The sequence below is a fragment of the Lepidochelys olivacea genome, assembly GCF_965140295.1.
Source record: "Lepidochelys olivacea isolate rLepOli2 genome assembly, chromosome: 11".
In the NCBI taxonomy this organism is placed as follows: domain Eukaryota; kingdom Metazoa; phylum Chordata; order Testudines; family Cheloniidae; genus Lepidochelys; species Lepidochelys olivacea.
This window is the reverse complement of record NC_140421.1, coordinates 43389784-43402784: the sequence shown is the minus strand read 5'-3', so window position 1 is coordinate 43402784 and position 13001 is coordinate 43389784.

Sequence of the window (13001 nt, the reverse complement as noted above, 5' to 3'; positions counted from 1 at the left end):
GCAGAATTTGACCTAGTGTTCTATTCAAATTCCCTTGAAATTCTCAAAATATTCATTTAACTCCTGTTCCAGAGTCAGTTACCTAGCTAGAGTGTTCAGATCTCTGTTCCAAGGCTGCCTTGTTTTTCTTCCACATCAACTCTGGGAAAATGCCTTTGATATACATCCTTTAATGGGAAATGCTTGAACAGAACTCTTCACCACATATGACCGTTAGAAATTATTTTTAAATAGCAAATGATCTAGAGCAGATATTTCAGGACCTTAAGTATCAGTAAGGAGGATTTTTACCTTCATACAACCTTGAATAGCTTTATGCATTTATTTTGCATATCAGCTCTGCAAAATTGGGTAAATATAGAATCATAGAATATCAGGGTTGGAAGGGACCTCAGCTCAAAGCAGGACCAATCCCCAACTAAATCATCCCAGCCAGGGCTTTGTCAAGCCTGACCTTAAAAATATCTAAGGAAGGAGATTCCACCACCTCCCGAGGTAACACATTCCAGTGTTTCACCACCCTCCTTGTGAAAAATTTTTTCCTAATATCCAACCTAAACCTCCCCAACTGCAACTTGAGACCATTACTCCTTGTTCTGTCATCTGCTACCACTGAGAACAGTCTAGATCCATCCTCTTTGGAACCCCCTTTCAGGTAGTTGAAAGCAGCTATCAAATCCCCCCTCATTCTTCTCTTCCGCAGACTAAACAATCCCAGTTCCCTCAGCCTCTCCTCATAAATCTTGTGTTCCAGTCCCCTAATCATTTTTGTTTCCCTCTGCTGGATGTTTTCCAATTTTTCCACATCCTTCTTGTACTGTGGGGCCCAAAACTGGACACAGTACTCCAGATCAGGCCTCACCAATGTCGAATAGAGGGGATTGATCACGTCCCTCGATCTGCTGGCAATGCCCCTACTTATACATCCCAAAATGCCATTGGTCTTCTTGGCAACAAGGGCACACTGTTGACTCATATCCAGCTTCCCTCGTCCACTGTAACCCCTAGGTCCTTTTCTGCAGAAGTGCTGCCTAGCCATTCGGTCCCTAGTCTGTAGCGGTACATGGGATTCTTCTGTCCTAAGTGCAGGACTCTGCACTTGTCCTTGTTGAACCTCATCAGATTTCTTTTGGCCCAATCCTCTAATTTGTCTAGGTTCCTCTGTATCCTATCCCTACCCTCCAGCGTATCTACCTCTCCTCCCAGTTTAGTGTCATCTGCAAACTTGCTGAGGGTGCAATCCACACCATCCTCCAGATCACTGATGAAGATATTGAACAAAACCAGTCGGAGGACCAACCCTTGGGGCACTCCGCTTGATACCGGCTGCCAACTAGACATGGAGCCATTGATCACTACCCATTGAGTCTGACAATTTAGCCAACTTTCTATCCACCTTATAGTCCATTCACCCAGCCCGTACTACTTTAACTTGCTGGCAAGAATACTGTGGGAGACAGTGTCAAAAGCTTTGCTAAAGTCAAGGAACAACACGTCCACTGCTTTCCCCTCATCCGCAGAGCCAGTTATCTCATCATAGAAGGCAATTAGATTAGTTGGGCATGACTTGCCCTTGGTGAATCCAGGCTGACTGTTCCTGATCACTTTCCTCTCCTCTAAGTGCTTCAAAATTGATTCCTTGAGGACCTGCTCCATGAGTTTTCCAGGGACTGAGGTGAGGCTGACTGGCCTGTAGTTCCCAGGATCCTCCTTCTCTTTTTTAAAGATGGACACTACATTAGTCTTTTTCCAGTAGTCTGGGACCTCCCCGATCGCCATGAGTTTTCAAAGATAATGGCCAATGGCTCTGCAATCACATCCGCCAACTCCTTTAGCACTCTCGGATGCAGCACATCCAGTCCCATGGACTTGTGCTCATCCAGCTTTTCTAAATAGTCCCGAACCACTTCTTTGTCCACAGAGGGCTGGTCACCTCCTCCCCATGCTGTGCTGCCCAGTGCAGTAGTCTGGGAGCTGACCTTGCTCGTGAAGACAGAGGCAAAAAAAGCATTGAGTACATTAGCTTTTTCCACATTCTCTGTCACTAGGTTGCCTCCCTCATTCAGTAAGGGGCCCACACTTTCCTTGACTTCCTTCTTGTTGCTAACGTACCTGAAGAAACCGTTCTTGTTACCTAGCAGCTAGCAAGAGATGTTAAGAGTGTGATTTGGCCTTCCTGATTTCACTCCTGTAGTCCGAGCAATATTTTTATACTCTTCTCTGGTCATTTGTCCAATCTTCCACTTCTTGTAAGCTGCTTTTTTGTGTTGAAGATCAGCAAGGATTTCACTGTGAAGCCAAGCTGGTCACCTGCCATATTTACTATTCTTTCTACACATCGGGATGGTTTGTCCCTGTAATCTCAATAAGGATTCTTTAAAATACAGCCAGCTCTTCTAGACTCCTTTCCCCTTCATGTTATTCTCCCAGGGGATCCTGCCCATTAGTTCCCTGAGGTTGTCAAAGTCTGCTTTTCTGAAGTCCAGGGTCCGTATTCTGCTGCTCTCCTTTCTTGCCTGTGTCAGGATCCTGAACTCGACCATCTCATGGTCACTGCCTCCCAGGTTCCCATCCACTTTTGCTTCCCCTACTAATTCTTCCCGGTTTGTGAGCAGTCAAGAAGAGCTCTGCCCCTAGTTGGTTCCTCTAGCACTTGCACCAGGAAATTGTCCCCTACACTTTCCAAAAACTTGCTGGATTGTCTGTGCACTGCTGTATTGCTCTCCCAGAAGATATCAGGGTGATTGAAGTCTCCCATGAGAACCAGGGCCTGCGATCTAGTAACTTCTGTTAGTTGCCAGAAGAAAGCCTCGTCCACCTCATCCCCCTGGTCCGGTGGTCTATCGCAGACTCCCACCACGACATCACCCTTGTTGCTCACGCTTCTAAACTTAATCCAGAGACACTCAGGTTTTTCTGCAGTTTCATACCAGAGCTCTGAGCAGTCATACTGCTCTCTTACATACAGTGCGATTCCCCCACCTTTTCTGCCCTGCCTGTCCTTCTTGAACAGTTTATATCCATCCATGACAGTACTCCAGTCATGTGAGTTATCCCACCAAGTCTCTGTTATTCCAATCACATCATAATTCCTTGACTGTGCCAGGACTTCCAGTTCGCCCTGCTTGTTTCCCAAGCTTCTTGCATTTATGTAGAGGCACTTGAGATAACTTGCTTTCTTAGTATGAGGCAGGAGCGCTCTCCTGCTTGTGCTTACTCCTGGTGTCCCACGTCCCCACTTACCTCGGGCTTTTGTCTTCTTCCCCCGGTGAACCTAGTTTAAAGCGCTCCTCACGAGGTTAGCCAGCCTACTTGCGAAGATGCTCTTCCCTCTCTTCATTAGGTGGAGCCTGTTTCTGCCTAGCACTCCTCCTTCTTGGAACACCATCCAAGTACTATAGTAGGTAGGTGAGGTTTTGACCTTCCTCTGAAGTATAAAATATTAGCCACTGCAAGAGCCATGATAGTTAGTACATGCATCATAGAAATACTTTTTGGAGTTATTTGGGGTCATAATAAAATCTGTTTTAGGTGGGTCTACATTCAGAAAACTCAACCCAATTAATACAAACTAGAATAAAACCCAATTCTAATTTAGTTTCAAGTAAGTGGGTGAGGGCAGTGGTGAGCTGGAGCCGGTTCGCACGAACCGGTTGTTAAACTTTGAAGCAGTTTTAGAACTGGTTGTTAACCCACTTCCCTGCAGGGGGCGCTGAGGCTTTTTTGATGGGCTCCAGCTGGGAAGTGATGTGATTCCTCCTCTGGCTGCCGGGAGCGCTGCGCTGCAGGAGCCACGTGTGCTACCGCCTGGCCCTGGACACTGGCCCTGTTGCTGCTGCTGCTGCTCACCAGACCCTTGGCCCTGGGGCTTCCGCTGCTGCCCAGTGGGTCCCTGGCTGCTCTGCTGGGCCTGGGCTGTGTTCTGCTGCTCAGGCTGCTCGGAGCCGCTCTCCCTGTGAGCACCCACCACCCTGCCCGCAGCCAGCCCCTGCCTCCAGCCACCCCTTGCACCGTCTGCCCGCAGCCAGCCCTTGCCTCCAGCCACCCTCAATTGGGAAAGAAGGAAATCTCTATTGTGTGGCTTCCCCTCAATGAAAGTTTGTTTTGGTGGCTTCATTTATTGAAGAGACCATTTCAGAATGAAATGGCCATGCTGAGAAGCTTTTTGTTATGTATAAAGTAGGTTCTATATCCAACAGCTTCAGCTCGTATAAAGTCTTCGCTTCAGATTGTTCTACATCTTATGAAGGCCTGTTCTGATTGGTTCCGAAGTATGAAGGCCTGTTCTAGGTCCAGTAGACTTCCCCGTGCATGTGTTAGGTTTGCAAATGCCAAGTGCTTAAGCACCAGGTGTGAAACAATTACACTTCTTAGAACCATAAGTTTTAATTCCAGCAACATCCAGCTAAGTCCTTCATCCTTCCGAAGTAGATAGTCTTCCATGCACTTTACTATGTGAGCATTTTTTCAATGACACCTTAGTAGATGAGGTCTGATGTGCTCTATGTGGACATTGTATATCACATGGCAAGGATAAGATGATAAATAATACTGTTTGTGTGAGTGCATTTATGTATGTATGTAACATTTATAACTAAAATACATTTTAAATCAATAAAAATAATGCATTATTTAAACAGTCACATGGTATTTTTCATAAATTAGGGTGTGGTATTGGCCAAAAACATCCCAACCTATGCTGTTCTGCTCTTTTCTGTTCTGTTATGCTGTGGGCTAGTTGGCTGCTATCTTATTCTCTAGACATAGCTGACTTTCATTTGTGCTGTACGTACATAGGACCAGTCCTGTAACTGAATCTGAGCAGATTGAAGTTAATTGTGTTCTAGGCAGACACAATGGTCCACCTGCACAAATTCAATTGCATGAAGTAATCGGAGGTCTTTTAAGGTGATTTTTTGTCATAAATTATGTTTACCTTGTAGGAACTGGTCCAATAATCCCATCAAAATTTGCTGTATTATTATATCATTATTATATTCTGTACATAGAAAGCTGGTCCTAGATCCTTCATGGTCATAGTCTGTTGTGGGGATAATTCTAGCATTAGCGAAGTCCTGGAAAGCTGATTCTAGGTGACTTCATACAGTATTAGAGATTGTGAAAAATATTCTTGTAAACATGCATATTGGTTTAGTTAGGTTTTTAATATGTCCCTAAAGTAACAAACCAAGCAAACAGTTCTAAGAAATGATGTATGAGATTATAAAAATGGTAAAAAAAAGCATATCAGTGAAGAAATCCTCTGAAGTGTTTAGAAAGGCTATATCCAGACATATTAATAGATTCACTTTATCCAGCAGTTGATTTCATTGTCTGTTTAATGGCAGAGTTATAGCAAGTAGAGCCATGCAGACTTTTAACTCCAGTACACACAGTTGTTCATGCATACTCCTTCCTATCTGAACATTTCACTGCTCCATATTATATTTTAGCAACCAAGTAAGTGTTTTGAAAATTAAACACAGTGAGTAAACTGTGTTTAAAGATGAACAGATTCTGTATAATTCATATTGGAGGATTGGAAGTTTGTTTACCATCTGTCTGCAAAACTTATCTAAAAGTTAGCCTTACTCAGGGTGTACAACATATAAGAGTTTTCTGAAATAGCTTTTGTGTTGTAACATGTTTGAGAAACGCTTTTGTTGTGTTCAAGATAGATGCTTGATTTGGTATTTCATTCTAAATCATACATGTATACTGGTGTTGTGGGGGGAAAAAACAAAACCATGCTGTACATGATAATATAACCTAGCTTACTGGATATCGTTTGTGGCAATGTATTTTAAGATAACTGAATTGTGTACATATGAAAGTTGGAGGCACTTTTTGTGTTGCCTCTCAGGAAAGAGGACAACATGAAGTAAAATACCTTCCATGTTAAATTTGTAGTGTTAAGAATGAAATTGTATATGAAGAGTTGCTTTGGAAAAATACATTCTGCTAATGAGACTTTATAAACTACTTCACACCACTGGAATCCTGATGAAGTGAGCTGTAGCTGACGAAAGCTTATGCTGAAATAAATTTGTTAGTCTCTAAGGTGCCACAAGTCCTCCTTTTCTTTTTATAAAAATATTGTAGAACCTTGATCCTATAGGTGACCCCAAACTTTGAGGAAGTAAATATCTGGATCTGAACTTTGCATATGGCTCCTCTCTTTGAACTGAACCAAAACTGTGCGCACACTCCCAGTCTTCAGGAAATTTTGGATCTGGTTCCAGGCTTGGTGGTTTGTACATATCTCTATTTGAATGCAATACCGTATTCCAGATACTACTTAGTGTTACCTTTTATGTCGAAACAAGCATAATACAATGGTAACACAATGGAGTTAGAACTAATAGAATAAGCCAAGTCATTTAGAACCCAATCTTGTAGCTCAGGTGGTAGATGCAGGAACTGCTGCACTGGGGGGACAAGGAGGAAAATGATGCTCAGCCTGGATCAACTCCCCCTCCGACCCCCGAACATTCCCTCCACCCTATCCAGAGCTGTGCCAGGAAGCCAACTCCCACTTTGGGGCACTAAAACCCAGGTGGTGCCTTCTCTCCCCTCCCAGTCCTTCTTCTCTCCCAAATGTGGTCTCTGGGGAAAACCACAGAGAAGAACCAGCCAGGGACTCCAACCAGTAGGAGCAGCTGCAGAAGCAGCCAAAGCATTCAGAGAGCTTTCTACAGTTTTGTCAGGACTTTTATCTGACTTGTGCTGATTGGCTGCTTGCTCTGTTTCTCTTCCCTCCTTCCCTTCCTCACAGCCTCCACATGTGAGCTCAACTCTATATGTGCTTTGTCCCACTCACCCCCTTCCCTTCAGTGTCCCCTCTGTCTTCAGTCTTCTTCCCATTTTGCTTATCTCCCCCTCCAAACGTGGAACGGACTTTGTCATCACATTGTTCACTCTGATGGTGTATTCTACTCCTTCCCCCACTCCCTCTGTCTTGTCTAGGTAGATTGTAAGATTTCTGGGCAGGGACTGTCTACTGTTCTGTTTGTACAGGGCCCTTGGGCACTACCATAATATAATAAATAATAATCACAAGCAGGCAAAAATGTCAGTGAAGTCAAGGGGGAGGGGTTCGTATTTTAGGCGTGGTGCCTCCAGCTGTTAGACACTGAATAAACCTGCGCATGGCCCCGTGACAGAAAATAGCCCATGGACATGGATCTGCTTCTTGTTGTCCATTATTTGTATTGCCCTAGCACTTGGGACCCTAGTCATGGATCAGGACCCCACTGTGGTAGGCACTGTACAAACACACAACAAAAATGATCTCTGCCCCATGGAGCTTACCAGCTATGTTTAAGAAGAGACAATAGATGGCAGGACTAGAGATGGGTTGAACCAAAACCCCAGATCCAACCCACCTGAATTTTGGAAATTTGGATTCAGAACAGATGTGCTGGCATCTCTGCTAACTCTAGCATGGGCTCAACCAGGATGCGCCCAGATCCAGCTTCACCTCCCTAAATTTGTAGAAGCTTAGATATGGAATCTTAAAATCAAAACTTACGCTAATGGACAACTTTCAAAGCAGGTTAGATTTTAAGTTAAATTATCTGAACAATGACAGTACATCAAGTAAAATGGCAATAATTTAAAATGTACAATGAAGCCAGCAAATGGCTTTTGAGACTTGCAGATAATACAGTTTAGTCTTGGGGAAGTGGCTGTTCTGCTAACATTTGAGTAATCTGCTTTTTTATTGCTATAAAGTAAAATTACCAAATATAGAAGTATTAAAAGGGGAATGCTCTGTGTTTCAAAGTTAGGGTGTAGTCTCACCGCGTTGTACTGGAATTTATGCGCATAAACTGTGATAAGAACACACCCCTTCAACTACTGTCCACAAGAAAAGCACAGACTAAAATGGAATAATGGGCAAGGAGAGATTGAAAGATAAAATGTTAAGTAAGAAAGAAGAGAAGCAAATAAAAGACTATTGAACTAAATTGGAAGTATATGAAGGTAAATGACTCACTATAGGATTTCTTCCCCAGAAAACAAACAAACAAAACCACAGTATGTTTCACATCTGCATGATGCTACCATCTTTATTTAAGGGACATGGATAATTGAAACAAAGTTGAAAGATACAACACTGACATGAAGAGCAGTGATCCACTGCAAGGATGAAATGTCAGAAATATGACACTTTTTTGAAACATGTCTTCTCCTTCATGATCCAAACATCCAAGCAAAGTTATCATCTATGTAAAACAGTGGTGAAGATACTTTCTAGAAGACTTACTGGTTAGGTATAAGTGCTTTATCCCACATCAGACCAGTGGTCTATTTATGCCACTAGCTTTATGTCTCTGATAGTTGTGAGTTCCAGATATTTCAGAGGAAAGTGCAGAAAACTCAGTATAGGTCAGCTATAGAGTAATCAATGTAGGCAAAGTTTCTTACTAACACCCATCATTAAGGGGTTGGTTTATAACCTAAAGTAAATTGGTTTATTCTCTTCTAAATTTTTTTTAAAATCCCGTCCAGTGGAACTCTGCTCTTATTATGCATAGTAATGTGTTATCCATGTTTTGAATACTGTTAAGCTCCTGACCTCAGTGATTTCTAGTGGCAATGAGTTCCATATATTTGTTATGAACTGTGGAAAAAAAATTCCTTTAATCAGTTTAAAATTTGTTGCACTTTCATTTAATTGAATGCCTCCTTGTTCATGTATTATGAGAAAAGTATAAATAGTAGTTCCCTGTTTACCTTCCAGTTTTTCAGTTCCAGTGTTTTCATCTCACATGGTACAAAGATAGCATGCACGGGAATGTTGCAGCTAAATGCACTTGGCATACTTTTCATCATAGATTTCCTTCCTGCTTGCTTATTAACTCACATTTGTTGCCACTATTTTGTTGCTTTTCTTGATCCATTTGTGTTGGTCATTCTGAAAGTTAGTGTGAAGATGAATGTTTATGCAGGGTAGCCACTCTCAGGAATACCACTTATCCTACTTAGTTTGAAAACATGTGCAACTTCACTGTGTTAACAGAGCCAATAGGCATGGCTTGCCAATCTTAATGATGGCCAAAGTATTACAGTATTTAGAAAACGTTGTTACTTATAAGCCAAACAAAAGATGGAAGTTCCCTATTCTGTTATTTCCTTCAACTTCTACATAAAGATGATGTTGATTTTCCAGAGTATGCATTGAGAAAGACTGACATTTGATGGTAACTATGGAATACAAGTTATTACTAAAGTGTGAGTGGCACCCAGAACAACCAGTAAGGATGCATTATGCAAATGAACTAAATCAGTTCTGAGATGAGCAGAATTACCTCTGATATCACAGTCCCACTTTACAACTCTTGTTTAGTTTCTATAGTTTCACTCAGGCTGCTCTGTACACCATAGACTCAGAAGCAGTGGACAAATCTGGAGGTGGATTAGCAATTTTAGTCCCATCTGGAGTCAAAACCAGGAGGTACTCACTCAAAGCAAAATCCTTCAAGTGTGTCCCCATAATCTGAGACACCAGAGACCAGGCTAATTTGAATGTACTGCTAATCTATAGACCCCCCCCCCCAGACACCTTGGTTTCCCTGTGGGGCTGATTGAGACACTGTCTGACATGGTGATGAAGTTCACAAAGCTCATTGTCTGGGAAGACTTCAGTATCCAGGCACTGAAAACCGGTCTCACAGAAAAGCACAAAACTACCTTAAGATTTCTCACGTTTAGTCTCTGGATGCACAGATGAAACAACAGGCCATACCTTGAGCCTTTATCTTTGGATGATATGTGGGCATAAGGAGTACAAAGACCTCCTCGCTGGTTTGATGACTTCCTCCTTTCGGTGGAAATGAGAACTTTCCTTGTCACATGGTAAGAACTGTGGCTGACTTCCCCCAAAGAGCTCATGTAAGCAGCCAAATCCCAAAACTTCCTCAAAGAAACCTCTCTCTAATCAGGAGGCCAGAGTGTAGAATCATTAGTGAAGCTGTGGTCATGGAGATAGATGTGATCAGTGAAGTGCAAGGGAGGTGTTTTTGTGCTGGGTGTCTGGCATCAAAATGCCCCGTCACGTGGCTGCCCACACGCACCTCCATGGTTCTTGGATTATCTGTGACAGAAACAGCATAAGGAAAAAAGATTCCAAGATGGCAAACATTTAGATTACACAGAGAGACTCTGGCACAAGGAATTATTGAAAAACCTATGCCACTTCCATGAAGGATGGAAAGAGATTCTACCACTCTTCTACCATAGAAGTAGCAAAGTCACACACTGCAGATCTCTTCCAGACTGTAAACTCAAGCTTCTCTCCACTCAACCCTAGAAACCAACACTTCAAGCTGCAAAGAACTCTCACCTTATTTCAAAAAGATGGCCTCTTGGGACAGGAACAGCAACCTGAAGAGAGAGCTAAAAACACAATACCCTCCCTCCAAGAATTTGACTCATCCACACCAAAATACTAGTTCTGGAAGCATTAATGGCAGTTACGGTTAGCACCTGCTACTGTAATCCCTGCCATTCCTAGCTAGTAAAAGAGTTAAAAATATTTGGGATCCCCAACAGAGAAGTAAACCACCTTCTTGGAAGAGGGAAAACTACCCTCAAACCCAAAGCTTGCAACAAGTTTAGTATTACACCCATACTAAGGAAGCCATCAGTCAGTGCTAAAATCCTCAGAAAGTACCACTCAGTGTCTAACCCCACTTTTCTAAGCAAGCTGATTCAGAAGTAACCAATGAGAAATCTTCAGCACCTCCTGTCAATGGCCAGCATTCTGGATCCTCGTCAGGTGGCAGGCCCGTGCGCAGGACACAGATAGCACTTGTTGAGTGGATGTACAACTTCTTGTCCATGGACATGGGATATTTGTCCAGCTGGTTCCCTCTACAGTGCTGGCTGAGTGGTTGATCACCAAATACTTCTGTCCCACCTCCAAAAGCTGCAGGGATTAACAGAAATTACTTGAAGTAGTGCAGGTGTTTTTCCTCTCAGATCAAATTTACAGGCTCATCGGTGAGTAACGTCTTCACTGCTTCTCAGAAGTTAGATCAAGACTGTGGAACTCTTTACCACAAGAAGATAGAATGGCTATTAATTTCATCACTTTTAGAGCTAAATGCCGTCATTATTTTATTTATTTATTTAAAACCTTACAGTCAAAACAAACCAAGTAACTCCTCCCAATAGATACTACAGTGACAGAAGCAGAATAAAAACTTACCTAGGAGGTTGCTCATTCCCTAAGAGAGAGAGGGAAGACCCTCTCTTTTGTCCTGAAGAGATGTTGGTTGGACTATTAGGTGTAATTATTATGCCATTGATATTCAAAGCCAAGCCAAGGATACAGGGTGGTCCAGGTATGTAAAAGCATGACCTGCGAATATCTGGGAAAATATCTGTGTTTCAGTGAGTTGTTAGGTTGAGTACATAAGAAATCCATATCCCCAAAAGAGTAAGTCATCTTTTCAGTTTATTGACACACCCCCTTGAATATACACATTGTGCCCCATGGAGCAATTACCACCCATTGACAATACTGTGTGGAGGAGAACAGGGGTAATTTAAATTGGGGCTGCTTTACTTTCCTCACTTTTTGTTCCATCTTCTTGCATTTCTTTTGCAGGGGAGCATACTGAAAAGGAATCTTGGTCCTCACCATGTGTAGATAGTACAAAATAATAATTCAATAAATCACCTGGTGAGCATAAAGCTTTCATTGCAGAGCATGAAAATATTACATATTAATATGTGTGGTAAATTTTCAGACATTATTCTGATGACTTGGCTTGTCAATTTAAGTTAAACAGAGTGTCTTCCTGTTCCCAAACATATGGACATTTAAGCATTGTCTCACCTTCCAAACCCAGTCCAAGATGGTAAAAGTCTATTTGAAGTGAACATGGGTGACTCACGTTTCTTTATTCTCCCTGAAATGGGGTTACCACTTACTGTGCACCCCCTCATAGTCAGAGGTGCCTCTGCCCTGCCCTACCTTTGCTCCCCCTCTTTGGAATTCATAAGGAACAACGCACAGTGTTTCTCAGGATCACCACCAGCCACCACCTAGGGCTGACTTAGTAACTGAAAACAGTTCAAAATTGTCCTTAATGCTCCACCTGTAAACTCCATCATAGCAACACATTAGTTCATACTCCTCTCCAGGTCTTCTGCCACGTACTGAGCTCTTATATTGTCCGAGACTGCTATTCATGGAGCCACCAATCCCGTACTTCCCTGCAGAAGCTCAGTCATACAATCATAGAATATCAGGGTTGGAAGGGACCTCAGGAGGTCTAGTCCAACCCCCTGCTCAAAGCAGGACCAATCCCCAACTAAATCATCCCAGCCAGGGCTTTGTCAAGCCTGACCTTAAAAATATCTAAGGAAGGAGATTCCACCACCTCCCTAGGTAACGCATTCCAGTGTTTCACCACCCTCTTAGTGAAGAGGTTTTTCCTAATATCCAACCTAAACCTCCCCCACTGCAACTTGAGACCATTACTCCTTGTTCTGTCATCAGCTACCACTGAGAACAGTCTAGATCCATCCTCTTTGGAACCCCTTTTCAGTTAGTTGAAAGCAGCTATCAAATCCCCCCTCATTCTTCAGTCTTCTGGTTTTGTCTTTCGGTCCTCAGGGAAAAGGCAGCATATATACTGCGCTCCTTCGGAGAGCTTCCACCCCGAATTGGCTGTGAGAGAGGGGAGCTCTAACCAACCCTACACTACAGAGCTCCTGGTCCTGGGCCCTTCAGACCAGGATACTGTACCTTTCCCATCCAACTACTAATTTCCTGGGATTGCTTCCTGTCTTCCTGCTACAAGGCTGTTTCCAAGGCCTTTCTTTATTCCATTGCCCTTGGAACGGGGTCTTCTGGCCCCCTCTAGTCTTAAAAGACCAGTATACCCCATTACGCTCCCAAATGCGTATTCTTCCCCAAAATTTTTGGCTATAAGTTCTTATTTTTAGATATCGGGACTTTCAGACTAGAATGACACCATAAATGT